Source organism: Zeus faber (genome assembly GCF_960531495.2).
Source record: "Zeus faber genome assembly, chromosome: 7".
Lineage (NCBI taxonomy): Eukaryota > Metazoa > Chordata > Actinopteri > Zeiformes > Zeidae > Zeus > Zeus faber.
Window position 1 is genome coordinate 30,330,504 of NC_137203.1, and position 10,663 is coordinate 30,341,166.

Sequence of the window (10,663 nt, forward strand, 5' to 3'; positions counted from 1 at the left end):
GGACTTCACCAGTGACAAGCTACACCTGCTGCAGGCTACACCGGCTATGAGCCACAGCAGCTAATGACTAGCAGCTAATGACTAGCAGCTAAGCGGCTACAAGCTACAAACAAACCGACACATTGCGTGCTGCTCTGACACAGCGGTGAGTATGGACTCGTGCTCCTTGTGCACCTGCTCCTTGAGAGGTTGTCCCTGCTGGAGGGACATGTCTGTCAGTTAGAGCAGAGTAATTTGATAACTTTAGGTATGACGGGCACCTCAGATAGCGTGGGTCAAACCGGACCGCTAGCCCGGCTCGTATTTGCTCTAAGAACTATTACTATTACTAAGAACAACTGAGGAGTGATCTCGGAGATGGGAGCATGCTGTGATCTTGCGAGAAGACAGAAGTGAATACAGATCCAACATGGCAGCGCCCTGCTGCTCTCACTAACAAACAAGACGATCTAATCCCGTGTGCTGTAAAGGTAAGTGTCTTGGATGAGATTAACAAGAAGCTGGACATGCTTGGTCCACTTCCGAGACATTACCGAGATCAAAGCCAGCCTTGATATCCTGCACCGCACAGTCGGCGAGATGCAAAAAGACAACGCAGATTTAAAAACCTCTGCAAAGCGTTTCACAAGAGGTGGAGGTTCTAAAGAAATAAAATATAATAATGAAAGAGACTCTCCTTGATATACAGTCCAGAAGTATGCTGGAGAACCTCATATTTTCTGGAATCCCAGAAAACACAGAGTCCCCAGAAAACATGGTGAAAGTTCATCCACATTCCCTATGGACACTGAAGCAGATCACCCTCCACTGGGTTCACCGACTGGGACACTGTGTGGGGAACCATCCCCAATCCATCATTGCCAAGTTGAAACACTTTAAGCACAAGGACCTGGTTAAAAGCAAAGGACGGGAGCTGAAAGGAACCACGCTTGGTATGAACGATCAATTCCCCCGGGAGATCACGATAGAAGGTGCTGTACCCCATCCTGAAGGATAACCGGAGAAGGGTAAACAAGTATCGCTGGTTGTTGATAAACTATATATAGACAATCTGTTATTTCAAGACTCCTCCACCACACCCTGGTTATTTTGATCATTATGTATGTATTCCAGTAATTATATACTGCGAGATGTAGAAATTAGCAGGCTATCCATGTCAGGATTTAAAATATTGCTCACTCTCATCATCTCACCCTCCTAATCCCCCCTCCCTACTTTGTAACGGGTGTGGTTAGGACCCAATTGCAGCACAAAGACAGGCAGGGATATTTGGTAATGTCTTTTATTTGTAGAGCAGACGGAAGACAGGCAGGGGGCAGGCAGGATACATCGTCGGGGACAGGCAGGTTCGATAATGAGGAGTGCAGACAGAAGACAGGCGGAGTGGCAGGCAGGATACTTGGTCGGAGCGAGGCAGAGTCGGTAGCAGGGAATCAGTCCGGAGAACGCTGGAGAGTTTGGTGCAAGCATTGAAGACAATCTGGCAATGGGTGACTGGTGAGAGAGGCATATATAGTGGTTAGATTGCAGATCTGGAACAGCTGTGTGCGCAGGTGAATAGAGTTGGGCTAATGGGACAGGTAAGGAGAGGGAGGGGAAAGTAGAAGAAGGCGGAGATCATGACAGAACCCCCCCCTCAAGGGACGGCTCCTGACGTACCAAACGAACAAGAAAGAAAAAAAATATATATAAAATGAAAATAACACCAAAAAGTCCATGCAGGGTGGGAAGTGGGGGTCCGGTGGAGGGCGAGTACTAGTCGGAAACCTCGTCCATCTCCACGTCCTCCGCTAAATGGGCCAGCCTCCCGATGAGGGTGTGGTCCAGAATGTGCCTCGCAGGGACCCAGGACCTCTCCTCCAGGCCGTAACCCTCTAAAATCCACCAGGTACTGCAGGCATCTCCCACGCCGGCGAGAACGTAGGAGAAGGCGGTCAGAGAAGGCAGGACCCCCGTCAATGAAGTGCGGAGGAGGCGCCAAGGGGACCAGAGCACTCTCCCGGACTGGCTTGACCTTGGACACGTGGAAGGTGGGATGGACGCGCATGGACCTGGGGAGCGTGAGCCGCACTGCCACTGGGTTGACGACCTTCTCGATCTTGAATGGGCCGATGAACCAAAGAGCCAGCTTCTTAGAGTCCACCTTCAGGGGGAGGTCCCGGGTGGAGAGCCCGACCTTCTGGCCCGGCTGGTACTCCGGGGCCTGGGAGCAGCGACAGTGGCGTTGCGGCCAGCGGCTCGGAGGAGGGCGGCCTGGGCCCGGGTCCTGCGGCAGCGGCGAATGAAGGCCTGGACGGACGGGCAGGAAGCCTCCTTCTCAAGGGCCGGGAACAGAGGCGGTTGGAAGCCGTAGGCGCACTGGAAGGGGGAGAGGCCTGTGTCCGAACTGGTCAGGGTGTTGTGGGCATATTCCACCCACAAAAGCTGCTCGGACCAGGACGACGGGTGGTGTGATGTCATGCAGCGAAGGGCCGTCTCCATCTCCTTGTTCTTCTGCTCCGTTTGGCCGTTGGACTGGGGGTGGTACCCTGAAGAGAGGCTGACGGTGGCCCCCAGGAGCGCACAGAACTCCCTCCAGAAGACAGAGGTGAACTGGGGACCCCGGTCGGATACAACATCTACCGGGATGCCGTGGAGGCGGACGACGTGGTACAATAATAGCTTGGCGGTGCCCTTGGCCGACGGGAGCTTCGGTAGAGGCTCCCGTGAGCCATCTTGCTGAACCGGTCCACCACGGTCAGGATGGTAGTGTTGGCGCTAGACGGTGGCAGACCGGTAACGAAGTCCACGGAGATGTGAGACCAGGGGCGATGAGGAACCGGCAGTGGGTGTAGGAGACCAGCAGGAGCAAGAAGAGAGGGTTTGTGCTGGTTACAGGTGGGGCAGGCATTGACGAACCCTCGGACGTCCTCACCCAGGGAGGGCCACCAAAAGCGACGCTGGACGACCTCCATTGTCCGCTGGATCCCCAGGTGGCAGGTGAGTCGGGAGTTGTGGGCCCACTGGAGAACCTCGGAGGTCAGGCAGGACGAACAGACGGTCGGGCGGACATGCGCTGGATCCAGGTTGGTCCTGGGCGGCGGCTCTGACCTTCTCTTCCACCTCCCAGGTGAGTGTGGCAACTAGACGGGAGGACGGTAGAATGGTGTCAGGGTCAGCAGCGTCTTCCTCCTCCTCCTGGACCTGCCGAGACAGGGCGTCAGGTTTGATATTGCCTGAGCCCAGCCGATAGGAGAGGGGGAAATTGAACCTTGTTAGGAAGAACGCCCAACGGGCCTGACGGGAGTTCAGTCTCCTGGCGGACTGGATATACTCAAGGTTCTTGTGGTCGGTCCACACCAGGAACGGCAGCTGGGTTCCCTCTAGCCAGTGTCGCCACTTCTCCAGGGCCAATTTAACGGCGAGAGCTCCCTATTCCCGATGTCGTAGTTCCTCACGTCCGGGGTTAAACGCCTGGAGAAGAAGGCGCAGGGATGAAGCTTCTGGTAGGAGACGGTTCTCTGGGACAGAACAGCTCCGACTCCCACGTCAGAGGCGTCCACTTCAACCACGAACTGCCGTTCGGGGTCAGGCAATACCAGAATTGGGGCTGAAGTGAACCGTGCCTTCAAGGCCAGGAAGGCATCGTTGGTGGCGGCGGACCGTGCTGTAGCCTCGGATGAACCTCCGATAGAAGTTGGCAAACCGAGGAAGCGCTGGAGTTGTTTGCGGGTTTCCGGGGCGGGCCAGGTGGTGACGGCAGAGACCTTAGTGGAGTCCATCTGGATGGTCCCCCTCCCTACGACGTACCCCAGGAAGGAGACGGACGGGACATGAAACTCACACCTCTCCGCCTTCACAAAGAGTGAGTTCTCCAGGAGGCACTGCAGGACCGTCTGGACGTGGTGGAAGTGCTCAGCTTGGGATCGGGAGAAAATCAGGATGTCGTCGAGGTACACGAAGACGAATTTGTTGAGCACGTCATTGACCAGGGCCTGGAAGATGGCGGGGGCGTTGGTGAGACCAAAGGGCATCACCAGATATTCGTAGTGACCGGAGGGAGTGTTGAACGCCGTCTTCCATTCGTCCCCCTCTCGAACCCGGACCAGATGGTAGGCGTTGCGTAGGTCGAGCTTGGTGAACACCGTGGCCCCCTCCAGGAGTTCGAAGGCTGAAGAGATGAGGGGCAGGGGATAGCGATTCTTGACCGTAATGTCGTTGAGACCGCAATAGTCAATACAGGGGCGAAGCGACTTGTCCTTCTTCTCCACGAAGAAGAAGCCCGCCCCCGCCAGGGATGAGGAGGGACGGATGATGCCCGCCGCCAGGGCATCATTAATATAGGTGTCCATGGCCTCTCTCTCCGGGGCGGACAGGGAGTACAGGCGGCCTCTGGGAGGGGTGGAGCCGGGCTGGAGGTTGATGGCGATATCGTACGGCCTGTGCGGGGAAAGGGATGTTGCCTTGGCCTTGCTGAAGACCTCACTGAAGTCGAGGTACTCGGCGGGGACCCCCAACATGTCGGGTGCGGAGCTGGAGCTGTTGGGTGGCTGAGGTGCGGTGGCTTGCTTCAGGCAGACCTGATGGCACGCAGGACTCCATCCCAGAATAGCCCCTGTGGTCCAGTCACCCCAGGAGGAGAGGGTGACGAGGTGAGTGCAGGATGCAGAACTGTATCGTCTCGAGGTGGTTGCCGGACAGGAGCATGCGGATGGGCACTGTCTGATGGGTGACTGTCCCCAGGAGGCGGCCATCCAGGGTAGTGGCAGGTACCGGAGAAGGCAGGAGAACGCGACCAACGCCCAGCTGCCGTGCTAGGTTATCGTCGATGATGTTAACATCGGAACCAGAGTCAATAAGTATGGCGAGGGAATGTGAGCCTTGGGGCAGGAGCAGCCGAGTCTGGCAGAGGGGGCGTAGGTTGGAGGGGGATTTGGAGGTGTGGCTCACCTGGACCTCCTCCCTCACTGGTGAGCCCGGCCCTTTTACCGGACACCCGGAAATGTAGTGTCCAGCTAGACCGCAGTAGAGGCAAAGGTTCCCCACCCGGCGTCTTTCTTTCTCCTCTGGGGTGAGGCTGGACCGGCCAACCCGCATGGGAGAGGCCTCACTCGTTGGTTGACGGGCTGGAAGAGCTGGCGGCCCGGAGGAACCTGGAAGACGGGTTGCTGGGCGGCGCTCCACTTGCCTCTGACGCCTCTCTCGCTGCCGGGCCTGGATGCGTCGCTCAATACGGGAAGCAAGCTCAATGATGCCATCGAGAGAGGTGGGCAGGTCGTGGAAAACTAGCTCATCCTTCACGTACTCTGCTAATCCCATCAGGAACGCGTCAATCTGGGCTGCCGGGTTCCACTCGCTCAGTCGAGCCTTGGTGCGGAAGTCGATCGCGTAATCGACCACGGAGCGGGACCCTTGACTGAGACCCAGGAGACCACCAGCAGCATCGGGACCTCGTGATGTCACCCCGAACACCTTGCGGAGCTCGGCGGCGAAGGCGTGGAAGGAGGAGCAGGCTGGTGTGCGTTGTTCCCACTCGGCCGTTCCCCATAGCCGAGCGCGGCTCGTCAGGTGATTTACGATGAACGCCACCCTGGCTTCCTCGGAGGCGAAGGTGTGGGGCTGCAGAGCGAAGAGGATGGAACGGTTCGTAATGAATGGACTACAACCGTCCAGGGAGTACCCAGGCTGGGCTGGTGCAGGTGGGTCCAGGGAAGCAGGCGGCGGGATGAACTGACCAAGAGCGATGGCGAGCTGCTGGACCTGGGCAGCTAGCGTGGTGAGCCCTTGCTCCTGGCTAGCCGCTGGTAGCCGAACGTCCGCTGAGGTGGAGGCTCGGACAGCCTCCTGGTGTTGGAGCTGTGACTCCACCCTTCCCAGGCGTACCAGCAACTCGGGGTTGTGTGCTGGGTCCATTGTTGCCCGGCCAGATTGTACTGTAACGGGTGTGGTTAGGCATCGAAGACAATCTGGCAATGGGTGACTGGTGAGAGAGGCATATATAGTGGTTAGATTGCAGATCTGGAACAGCTGTGTGCGCAGGTGAATAGAGTTGGGCTAATGGGACAGGTAAGGAGAGGGAGGGGAAAGTAGAAGAAGGCGGAGATCATGACATACTTCTCTCATCATCTCAACTCCCTAATCCCTCCCTCCCTACTTCTCCCATCACTCTCGCTCTATTCCATTTCTCACTATATGTATGTCTAACTCTGCAATGTTTTATGTTTATCTTTGTCTATTTGTCATTTGTTTGTGGAGATATGTATCCCTACAAACTTCCTGCAATACTAGAACAATAAAAAGGAATCTAAAGGAGGAAATCCCAGATTTATCTATGGGAAAGCATGGGAACGGTAGTATAGCTATTGCCTTGGATGCACTGAGCTATCACCCTCTTGCTAACTTCAATGACACCCATTTTGTTTGTTAGTTGGAATGTGAGAGGCTTGGGCTCACCTGCTAAATGTAGCAAAATCCTAAGTTACCTCACCAGGATGAACCCCATCTTCTGTCCACTGCAAGAAACTCACCTCAAACTCAAAGCAAAATGGGTTAATCAGCTGTTTTCTGCATCATACAACTCAAAAAAATAGACGTTTCTATACTGATCAATAAAAGTATCCCATATCAAAATAAAACCACAATATCAGACCCAGGAGGGCGTTACATAATGATAAATGGAATTTTAGGTAACATCAAATTAACCATAGCTAATATGTATGGTCCCAATGAGAACCACCCAAATTTCTTTCACAATATATTTTCAAAAATCTAAGAATTCTCTGACTCAATTATCATATTGGGAGGAGACTTCAACACAGTACTGGATCCAAGTTAAGACCGTTCTCAAACCAGAAATAATCCCAAATCCTGGCGCTCCACACTATAAAACAATATATGAGTGAGCTTGCTCTTGGCGATTGTTGGCGATCAAATAACCCACATTCTAGAGAATACACATATTATCATGGGCCGATTAGTTTCAACATCATAAATGAAACCAACCGCAACACAGTGGCACGGTGTTCCGGTTGACACATTGCACTGCTGCCTCACAGCAAGAAGGTTCTGGGTTGGATTCCCGCCTGGGGCGCTGTTGGTACCGTGCTCCGGCGGGTTATCTCCCAAATAGGAGCCTTTCTGTGTGGAGTTTGCATGTTCTCCCCGTGCTCACATGGGGTTTCCTCCACGTCAGTAAGGACCCCCACCTAAAACATGCACACATCATCGTCTGACCAGCGATGGACACTCATCACCTGGTCCCCGGGCGCGTCCACGTATGCTGCCCACTGCTCCTGGCTGTGGCCCCGGAGGAAGGACAAGCCAGGATGGGTTAAATGCAGAGGAACCATTTCACCGGCCACCATCCAAAGCATGTGCGTATGTGTATGCAAGCATGTGTTGTAGTGTTGTGTGACAAATAAAGACTGTTTCTTCTTTCTTTCACTCCCAGCAGGTGGTGGTCTCAAGCCTCACTTTTGACAGATAAAGAATTTAACCTTTTCTTTTGACAGAGCAGGCTACCATATTAGATCAACCACTTACTCTATAAGAACTCAGGAAGGCTCTTTTCTCTAAGCCCAACAATACATCACCTGGATCAGATGGCTACCCAGTGGAATTCTAGAAACACTTCTGGCCACTTATATCCCCATTATTCATCAGAATGGTTGCAGAGATTAAGTCAACCTCCACCATGCCTCTGCACATGAATACCACTTTCACTTTGGTTTTGCTCAAACACAATAAGGACCCAACCCTCACCTCCAGTTATAGACCCATAAGCGTTATTAATTGCGACATTAAGATTATTAATAAAACCCTAACCAACAGAATAGAAAAAGTAATTCCATTTATAATTCACCCAGACCAAACAGGCTTTGTCAAAGGCAAACCCTCATCCAGCAATATGTGTCATTTATTCAGTCTGATCAGCATATCTCAAAGGAACAACTTAAATACTGTTTTTGCTTCTTTAGATGGCGAAAAAGCATTTGACAGAGTTAATTAGACATGTCTCTTTTCAATCCTCAACACATTTGGCACACACCTGCTTCGAATGCACCCCAGCACCCTCCTGATTGAATCCCTCTCCTTTCCTCCCTCATTTACTGCCATAACTATGACAGGAAGAGGCCACATGCCCAATTGTAGTTCTAGTTTTCCTGGACCTAATTAACTGTTTTTCAATAGATGTTGTTGTCCAATGTTTATGTTTTAGTGTAAATGTGGTTTGGTTCAATGTTTAATTGTCTCACCCGTGGTGGTTCTCCCCCTCTTGGAGTAGTGATCTGTTGTTTATAGACCCAAACATGAAAAATAGTTCTCCAAAGGGGGGGGTTGGTGGTGGTTCTCTATAACCAGTAACTGTGATCTTGTCATTCTACAGGTCATTCACAGGACAGAGTTATTGCAGCAGTTCTTGATGACTTAAGAATTAATAAAGAGTGCATTGCAGGTTGAGAACTTGAACTCCACTTGCAGACTGACTCTGTCCTGGGTGCAATGGCATACAAATACTCTGTGTTGTATGCCCAGCATGCTGACTGCACAGGTTGAAAAATAAATAAAAATAAAAATAAATACAAGCCCTATTAAATACTACACAGCCTAGCATGTCATTATCTCACTGACTTAGTGGTACATTATGTACCATCTTGAGCCTTAAGCTCACAACATGCTGGTCTTTTATTGATACCAAGAGTTAAAAAGAACTCTGCAGGCTCCAGAGCATTTTCACTCCGGGCCCCGGTACTCTGGAACGCCCTACCTGCACAAATCAGGGCTTCTACTTCTGTAGAAATGTTTAAATCAAGACTTAAGACTAATTTTTACAGTCTTGCATTTGGTAAACCACACCCATCCTGTTAGCTTGCCTCTCACCCTGCACCCTGAAGTGCCAGTTCTTATGAAGTGCCATCAAAATAAAGTATCAAATATGGGATTTTTCCCCTCAAATAATGTTACCACTTTAATAATTAAACGCCATTGATTATTTCTCAGGGTGCGTTGTCAGCACTGTTAATAAGACTGTTAAGACTGTAAACAAAGCAAGTGTAGTCAGTTAAAAAAAAGTAAGTAGACTTATGTGGAGCTAACGATTCTATGCAGTCAAAGGTTCTACAAAACTTCCACAGATGTAGTCATTGAGTCATGGAGCCAAGATCCCCAAAAATAATAAATAAATAAAATAAAATAAGGACCCCTTGAAAGTACGCTGACCAGTGAAAGCCAAATTTGACATCATGAGTCCAGCCTGTGCATTTCAAATAGAGAGGAGCACCGTCTGGCCTTGTGGCGGGGGTGAGGGGTTTAACTAACAATTTACGCAGCTTAAAGAAAGTCCGGTGTTATAATATGAAAAAAAAAGAAAGAAGCCGAAATGTTCTCTGCCAAAGCAAAGGGTGAAAGTGCCCCCGCAGCCTCTTAGGGACATCATCGCTACAGTAAGAACTTAAGCAAAGTCAAAAGGGATTTTCACGGCCTCTAGCGAGCTGCCATTCAATTTGGTGGTCCGGGTGACTCGCCTGTGAGGAATTCCATTTCACAGCCACCGCATACATCACGCGGTCTGGGCCTGGCTTTCAGGATGTATTAAAGCAGATCTGTGTAGAAAAGATGTTTAAAAAAAAAAATCCTCTGCAGGTTTTGTTTGTCTCCTGGCAAGAACAGAGGGTTTTTGCGCTGTCCGATGGCCGGCCTGGGAGAGACCGCTAATGAGCACCATTTGGGCCCTTTATTTACAACACATGCTGGTTAATAGCCCGCGACAATGGTTTTACGGTTACTCAGGCCCTCATGCCGAAGTGGGTCCTAAATGGCAACGCTATACGTCCTCCCTAGATGACCACTTTGGCCCCAATCTGCTATTTAGAACCTGTAAGTGCAGCTGGATTTGCACCCGGCTTGGTTAATGTCCCTCTTAGTGAGAGTATTTACAGCACTCTGCACCTTTATTGTGGTATTTACGTTGAGGAGGTCAAAAATTTACTTACACACCTTGGTAAAGTACGGTGCAAATAAGCCTGGTGCTGCCTGGGACGACTGGTGTATCACTACTGCATACAATTTTGGGGAAAATTATGATAGGGATGGCCTCATTGTGGAAAAAGGAAAAAACTTGCAGGAAAACCACCGAGTCTAATTGAAAGAATATATAGCTTGATTTTCCTTAAAGGATCAGTTTTATGGCGCTATTAGTGGAGATTGGAGAATTGCTTTTGTAAATGTATACTGGCCTTATTCTGGGCTATTTGTTATTTAGAGAAGGTTTTAGTGGTGCATCGAAAGGACATTAAAAAAACACTGATGCATTAAAATGGCATAAATTTAATTGTATTGTAACTAATGGCACTTGCTTCATTTTTATTTTCTTTATTATGTCTGTTAAGCGTGGATAATTTTTTCAGTGGAATTGGATGGCTTAATAGTTGGATATTTTTCAGCTAATTAACATATAATTTAATTAAATTTATATAATCGTAATCATGGCATTAAATATTAGCAACATTATAATAGTTTTTCTTTCACCCATTCGACTGAGCAACCGTGTGGATGGAATAGAAATGCCCATGGGATGGTAAGCACATCACATCCGAACTACACTGCTCAACATTAAGTCACATCTATTCATTGACACAGTAGAATAGTTAATGGCTAACTGATATTCAAAAGCAGCTTTCCTACG